This window comes from Solanum lycopersicum, chromosome 10 (genome assembly GCF_036512215.1).
Source record: "Solanum lycopersicum chromosome 10, SLM_r2.1".
Taxonomy (NCBI): Eukaryota; Viridiplantae; Streptophyta; class Magnoliopsida; order Solanales; family Solanaceae; genus Solanum; species Solanum lycopersicum.
This window is the reverse complement of record NC_090809.1, coordinates 40,453,856-40,460,568: the sequence shown is the minus strand read 5'-3', so window position 1 is coordinate 40,460,568 and position 6,713 is coordinate 40,453,856. Positions and strand designations below refer to the sequence as shown.

General features: G+C 32.3%; 1 long non-coding RNA gene across 1 annotated transcript; it reads left to right on the top strand.

Annotated features, from left to right (window-relative positions):
- The first annotated feature begins 201 nt into the window (after positions 1-201).
- On the top strand, positions 202-5,839 carry LOC109121331 (uncharacterized). The gene is made up of 2 exons (XR_002028729.2): positions 202-984; positions 5,466-5,839. It is a non-coding gene; the product is annotated as an uncharacterized lncRNA (long non-coding RNA).
- Positions 5,840-6,713: the final 874 nt, after the last annotated feature.

The window sequence follows — 6,713 nt, the reverse complement described above, 5'->3', positions numbered from 1 at the left end:
TTTTAGTAAATACTTCTATATTGGATGGTGTACATGGCCAAAAGTTTGGAGAATGTTGACTTTACCTTATTTATCAGCCCCACATCAACCTCAAATAAGAGATCTCCCCAAATCACGGATCTACCATTATGGCTAATAGTCACTTGCTTAAAATTAGAAGACGATTATGACTATTAATCCATGTATATATATCTTGTTAATCCTACCGTGTTATCAAGAAAATATATTACAATTCTTTCATTTTAAATTTTATGTTTTCATCATTATTCTACTTAGTATCAAGAGCGTTTGTTTTTTTCGATAAATAATGGGCATAACTTTTCGATTGTGGAGTTCCATTTCAAACCTTTCATTAAAGGAAAGGGCCTCCTTGGAATTATGGATTGATCAAAGGAGGTACCCGCAGAAGATAAAGAAAAAAAAGCTTGGTATGCTGACAATGGAAATATTATCACATGGCTAGTCAAATCTGTCTTTGTAGATATAGCTACGGAATTGACATTGTTTGAGAAAGCATCAGAAATGTTGAGTAAGCTACATAAACTCGGTAACCAAAAAAATCTGGCTAGAGAATTAGAATTAAAAACTACTTGCGGAATCTACACAAGGTGAGAAAAATGTTTGTTCTTTTTAATCTGTATTACGTACATTATGGACAGAGCAAGATCAGGTTTTTTCTGCCTGCATCCCTGTGGATGGATTGAACTTAGAAGGACTTCATGGCTACAAAGAAAAGAACAAGGATTGTACAATTTCTAATGAAAATCAGGCCTGAGTCAAAGTATTTGTGTGCTAATAATATTAACAATAAAAACTACAAGCTTTGTATGTGGTAGTTTGTGATGTCCTAGAAGATACTCGATTAAGTTCTCAAGCTTCTATGGAGAACTCCCTTACAATGGAAATTGCCATAGCTGCATACAAAGAATCATCTTTCTCAAGCAACTCCAACAAGCCTATTCAATGCAATCATACAAGGAAAAGGTATGTTATTTCTCATTCCAAAAAGCAGAATTATTTCAACTATTGTAAGAAGGATGATCATATTATTCTTGAATGTCCCATGAAATTTGGTCCTGAAAAACTCTCAAATCCTTATAAAAACTTAGAAATGATAGCAAGGGATGTCGGTTCATAGGAAACACAATGCCTAATGCAATCCGTTTAGCAATGACTTCTATGTACCCAAGTAAGACTAAAATTTTAGATTCAATGGTATGACATATTGATTCTGCTGCATCTAGCCATATGACAGGAAATCAATAACAAAATTTCAGATTCAATAGTATGACAAATTGATTCTGCTGTATCTAGCCATATGACAGGAAATCAATAACTTTTCTCTGATCTATCTAAGCGATACTCTAGACATAAAATTGTTACAGCAAAAGTCTATGATTTATCTGAATTAGGTATGGCTCCATTAAACAATTTTCAAGAGATATTTGTGTACAAAAACTTAGTGTGAATCTCTTATCTTTTGGGCTACTTGTAGAATTAAATTTTTTGGTCATCTTTTCTCCTAATGGTTGTGTTATTTAGAACATATTGACAAGGGAACGACGGCCAGGGGATGCAAGGTAGACTATTTCTTCTTCAATCTTGGGAAACCAAAATTCATCAATGTTTTCACTCAGCTTCAAATAAAGATATTTTGTTTTAAAATAAAATAGGGAACTTGTGATATCGACGTTTATGTCATCCACACACTTCTCGTTTAAATATATGTTTAAATAGTGTAATTTGTTGAGTAAACACTCATTGACTTTTCCCTCTAAATTACCTTGTGAAAGTTGTGCAAAATCAAAGAGTCCTTTTCAGTAAAAAAATACATGGGTTTTCTTTTTGATTTAATTCATATTGAAATTTGGGGACCTTCTCCAATTTTCTATCTTTTGGGGTACAAGTATTTCATCTTATTTATTAATCACAAATAATTTTGTGATACCAAACATTGTCTAAAAATTTATAACCTTGTAGAAATCCAATTTGAAAAAAAAAAATCAACATTTTTCGTTCAAAATCTTGAAGGAGAGTATATCATGTTAAATCTCACTAATTTTCTCAAGATAAAGGAAATATTCATCAATGTTCTTGTGCTTGTACACCATAACAAACGGTGTGGTGGAAGGTAAGAATAGAAATATTGTTTAAACTACTTTAGCTCTTCTTAATACTTCACATGTTTCAAAAATATTTTGGGTTGACACAAACCAAGCAACTATTTATCTTATATATGGACAATCATCCTCGAGTATGAACTAAAATTGTCCATAGCTTCTTCTTTTCAAAAGGTTGCCCAAATATTCACACCTTAAAGTCTTTGGTTGTGTTTGCTTTGTTATTATTCTAGATCATGAATACAATGGTATTCGAAAGGCGTATTTGTATTTGGATTAAACTAGTCGTTTATTGAGAATTTTTCGACAAGTTATCTTCTTTGAGAATTCTTTTACTTATAATAACAAAGACTTACAATTTTCTACTATATCTTTCTTGAAAGAAAGTTCTACTCATGATTCTTCTTCTCATAGCCACCTAGTCGTTGGTTTATCGTTGAACATGTCCACTGCCACGACAGGTACTACTTATGACTTTGATCCTTTTTAATAATGATACTACTTCAGTAAATACTAATCCTTTACCTTATCAAACTACCATATATAATTCTTCATTAAACATTAATTAGCAACCTTCTCGTACACATGAAAATATAATTGACCCCATTGTACGATCTTCCTGTCATGCTCCTCCTCCAGGTCAATATGGATACTCAGCAGGGTGATATGCCATACTAACAACCTTAAATTCTATAGCTGTGTCAAATTATTACATGAAGGCTAGTGGTAAATAAAATGTTGGGAATATGCAATGCATGAAGAATTAGTTGCCCTTGAGGAAAACGATACAAGGGTTATGGTGGATACACCAACTATAGGAAATATAGAAGGGGAATGCTTTCTTTAGGGAATGTTCAGTTTTATATAGGCTACTTAAGGCCGCTTGAGATGATTATAATCATCTATTACATCTCGATTTATACTGAATAAAATTTAAATCTAAAGTCTTGCACAAATAACAAGATACATATATCACAATTTATTACATGCATGCATTACAAACTACTAAAAGACTTCTTGAAAAACTAAAAGACAATATTTGAAGACCAAAAATCAAGGTGTAAATACATTAATTCCAACGCTTCCCCTTAATGCATTTTCTTGACAACTCCAATGCCTTCTCAAAGATACCAAAACCTTTTTCATGGAAATGTTTTGGTGAAGATGCCAACATGTTGTTTTGTTGTCTGAGAAAAATTGCAACCGAATTTTGCCTTTCTATTGTACCATTGAATCTCTCCTGTTTGATTTAGTTTGGTTTTGTAAATCAATATTAGACTTATAACTTCTATTTCTTTAGTTATAGTCACACAATCCCAAGTATTATCTTTCTCCATCATACAATTTTTTTATGTCAAGGCTTTCTGTGAAACATCATGTTTTATTATTACCTCCTAATAATTATCTGGCTCAACATCGGCAAAGTTGCACCTTCGATAAATTTCACTCAAGATTTTTCTTTCTCTTGGGGATGGTTATTCATCATCATGATCTAATATTTGTCCCCTTTGTGGACACCTTCCTCTTCCTCGTCCTCTTCTTTATTTTGATACATCTAAAATTGAAGTATTCTCTACCTTAATCTTAGTCTTTAATTCTGGAGGGCCTTGCACCATGTCTTTCTGCTATGGAATCTTCGAACCATGAAAATTCAAGTGACAAAATCTTTTGTGCCAAAACAATTTATCATCTACAACTTCATTTTTTAATGTATTCTAATGAAATTATAAAGGAATTTCTATTTTTATCATCTCTACTTCAACAATGATTTGAATCAATTTTATCATAAATCTTTCAATAGTTATCTATAAACACAACAGAATAACCATTTTCTATGAATTGACCAATACTAAGAAATTTTTCTTCAAGTCAGGAACATAAAGCACATCATCAATTTACTTACAGCTCCCTTTTATGTTGATCGAAATGGTTCATTTACATTTTGCATCAACTAAGACTCCATTCCTCATCACTTTAGTAGTGACACTACTATTATTTGGGAGAAAAGTTTATTCATATCATGTCATGTTGTTTCTACCAACGCAATCAATATACTAATCATTGGTTTTTTCTGAAACATCAGATTATGAAGCAAAGAAAATGTTTTCTTCCCTTTCTTCCTTCTACTTTTGCAAAAAAATAAATAAATAATTGCTCCCGTTTCTTGTGCCAACAATCCTCTTAATGTGGCCAAACTTTTTGCAAAAATCACAATTGTCTTGCTTTTGTGTCAACATTTTTTTCATTGTGATTAGTTCCTTTTTCAAATTTTACAAAAAAGACTAGCACTTTTCTCACATTTTTCTTCAACCTTCTTAGAAGAATCATCACGATCCCGCTTTTTTTTAGATTGCAATTCTTCTTTTGTTGATATTTTGAGAAATTTTGAGAATTCTCATTTGTTTCGGACTGGAAAGTTGTCTCTTTTGGCTGATCTTCCCAAAAATATTTTCTATTCTTTTGTGCACGAAATGATCCAACAAGATCTTTGACGAAAATATTAGAAAGTTCTTTAGTCTCCTCCGTGATAACAACAATATTCTCAGATTTCTCTGTGACACGAACTAGATTCTTTTCCACAACTTGTTGGTTACCTTGATTTCTCATTTCTTTAACAATATTCATGACACTTGTTCATTATTCATTAATTTTTTCAGATTCTATCATCTTCATGTTTTGAATTCTCTACTAAATGTTTGATTATTTATAGTATGTACCTTTTTGTCACCATAAACCTCTGTTTGCAGAGACTACAAACTTCCTTTGCAGTCTCTCAAGCAAAATTTTTATAAAAATATGCTCTTGAGACTCCCATTTGGAATTTGCTCAAGGATTTTGCATTTTGACGATATTTAGCCTAAAGATTTTTTATCTCTACTACTAAAAGTTCACCATCATTTTAGGCTCTTCATAGCCATTTACAACAGTAGCCCACAAATATTCAACTGTCAAATGTGTTCTCATTCTTATCCTCAAATATTCAAAATCATTTCCATCAAAAAATGGAGTACAACCGAAGAATCAACACACTCATATGTTTTGGATGTACTAGTTTTTCCTTCACCTAACCGTAGATTAAGAACGAAAACCTGCTCTTGATACCAATTGTAGGAAACATAGAAGGGGAATGCTTTCTTTAGAGAATACTCAAGTTATGCTTTTTTTAGAGAATACTCAACTTTGATATAGGCTACTTAAGTAAGCTTAAGATTATTATAGTCATCTATTACATCTTTATCTATACTAATGAAATGTAAAATCAAAGTTCTTGCACAAATAACTAGATACATGTATCACAATTTATTCGATACATGTATTACTAACTCCTAAAGGACTTCTTGACAGACTTAAAAAGACTATTGAAAGGCTATACATCAAGGTGTGGATGCATTAATTCTAACAGCAACAAATGCAACAATTATTGGAAGTAGATGGGTGTTTTCTATCAAGATAAAAGCTGACGGATACCTAGATTGATACAAGACAAGATTGGCAGCTCAAGGACAAAGCAGGAATTTGGAATTGATTGCGATGAAACATTTTCTCCAGTAGCTATGATGACGACAATATGTATATTGGTAGCTTTAGAAGTTTGAATTTACATCATATGGACATCAAGAATGCTTTCTTGCATGGAGACTTGTATGAAGTTATCAGGATGAATAAACCACCAGGTTACAATTTTTTTTAATCTAAATAAGGTGTGTTTTCTTAATAAATATATGTATTGGATTAAAACATGCTCCATACTGTTGGTTTGAAAAGTTTTGCACTACAATCCTATGCGCCGATTTTATTCTTAACAACTCAGATTATTCAATAGTAATACGTCACTCTACAACAAGTATTTCTATTCTTCTCCTTTATGTTGATGATATGATTATAGAGGAAATGATGAAGTCTGAACCTCTCAGTTAAAAAATCTTATACACTCCTCGGTCAAGATAAAGGACCTAAGAAAGCCAACAAAATTTTTTTTGGGGGTTGATGGTATGTTGCAGAGAAGAAGTCATACGATTGAATCAACAATAGAATGCAAAATATCTAGTTCGGTTAGCTAATATGATGGTTAATAAGAAGGTCCATACTCCAATTGAAGCAAATAAAAAAATAGGAAGGAGAGATATTTGTCGATCAGACCTTGGTCACTTATGTATCTTACTATGAACCATCCTGTTATTTCTTATGCGGTACAGATGTTAAGTCAATTTGTTGCCGAGCATTACAAGATAAACTGGACAACTTTACTCAGAGTTATTAGATACATAAGACGTACTTTGAATCGATGTCTGTTATTCCCATCATCTTCATTTCTGGTCATAGTAGGATGCACTGATGCAGATTAGGCTGGATTCCCTAACTCAAGACGGTCCACTATAGGTTAGTGCATGATCCTCAGCTCGTGTATGATCATTTGGAAGTGCAGAAAACAACCTCAAAAATCGAAATTATCTACAGAAGCTGCATATAAAAGTATGTCTGCTGCATGCTTTGAAATTATTGGTTACGAAGGTTGTTATCAAAACTCGACATCAAAATGGAAGAATCAGCCACATTGTATGGAGAAATTATTAGAGCAATCAGAACAGAAAC